Source organism: Oryctolagus cuniculus, chromosome X, assembly GCF_964237555.1.
Source record: "Oryctolagus cuniculus chromosome X, mOryCun1.1, whole genome shotgun sequence".
Lineage (NCBI taxonomy): Eukaryota > Metazoa > Chordata > Mammalia > Lagomorpha > Leporidae > Oryctolagus > Oryctolagus cuniculus.
Window position 1 is genome coordinate 20,246,120 of NC_091453.1, and position 1,749 is coordinate 20,247,868.

Consider the following 1,749-nt stretch of genomic DNA (forward strand, 5'->3'; position numbering starts at 1 on the left):
TCTTTCCACTGGGATCTCACTTGCGGAGATCTTTCATTTAGGTCTTTTTTTTTTTTTTTTCCCCCAGAGTGTCCTGGCTTTCCATGCCTAAAATACGCTCATGGGCTCTTCAGCCATATCTGAATGCCTTAAGGGCTGATTCTAAGGCCAGGGTGCTGTTTATGACATCTGCCATTCTATGAGTCTGCTGTGTATCCCGCTTCCCATGTTGGATTGTTCTCTCCCTTTTTGATTCTATCAGTTAGTATTTGCAGACACTAGTCTTGTTTTTGTGATCCCTTTGACTCTTAGACCTATCAGTGTGATCAATTGTGAACAGAAATTGATCACTTGGACTAGTGAGATGGCATTGGCACATGTCACCTTGATGGGATTGAATTGGAATCCCCTGGCACGTTTCTAACTCCACCATTTGGGGCAAGTCAGCTTGAGCATGTCCCAAATTGTACATCTCCTCCCTCTCTTATTCCAACTCATATTTAACAGGGATCACTTTTCAGTTAAAATTTAAACAGCTAAGAATAATTGTGTGTTAATTACAGAGTTCAACCAATAGTACTAGAACAAAAAAAATACTAAAAGTGATAAAGTAACTCATTCAAATAAGAATATTTTTTTAAAAAAAAGTGCACAGGTTCTCAGCAGAGCTTGTGTGCCTTTTCATATGAGTAAATTGTCATCAGACATAGTCAATAAACTTACAGGCACATATTTTGGTCAGTTCAGGTTATCTGTTCACTTCCTGGTCCCTAAGCTATGGAAAGGAGATGATATCTGAGACTTAAATCTGAATAAGTGAAATCTTTTTACTGTAAGATTACATTTTTTCTACTCTGTAATGTTTCTGTTAGTACAATGAGGCTAGGTCAGGGAGGATATCAGCTGACTTGCAAACTTTGACAAGCATCATAGTAAATAAACCAATTAACTCCATAATGCACAAAGATATCGTACATTTTGTTTTCTTTTCATGCCAGTACAGTTATAATTTTATACCCTAGTGACTTTGACTTTGACCATGAGAATCTGACCAGTGGTGGTGAACAAACATTTAAAACACACAAACAGGGAAGGGTGTTTGGTCTAGAGCTTAAGATGCTGACATCCCATATGTGAGTGCCTAGGTTCAAGACCAAGCTTCATTCCGGATTCCTGTTAATGTACATCTGGGGAAGCAGCAGTTGCTGGCTCAAGTATTTGGGTCTCTGTCACTCATATGGGAGACCTGGATTCAGATCCTAGGTGGGCCCAGTCCCAATCATTGTGGATATTTGGGGAATGAAGCAGAACATGGAAGCTCTCTCTCCTAGTGTCTTAGAGCTAACTAGCTAAATAATTTAATTAATAGCACACCATCCAAACAGGAATCTTTAGAAACACTGCAAATTTCCATCCGTATTATTCTCAGTTAACTATATTAAGGGAAGAAATTCCAAATCAGAGTGCATCCTTTATTCTAAATCCAGGAATGAAAAGACACACAAAGCAGACTTGATTCTACTTTCTGAAGTGAGTAAAACCGTGTAACAGAAGAGAATAAAACATTTATGTTATTATAGGTTACTGAGATTTTATAGTAGTGTCTTAGATATCATAGCCCAGGCAATAAGATTAATACACCAGGCTGTTGAACAGATGTGGGGGGCTTCTTAATTACTTATAATTATGTAATTAGGCTGGAACTGAATGTTTGTTGAGTACAGAACAAAAGAAAATCTGAGAAATTTTACAAGACTAAGGGAAGCATAT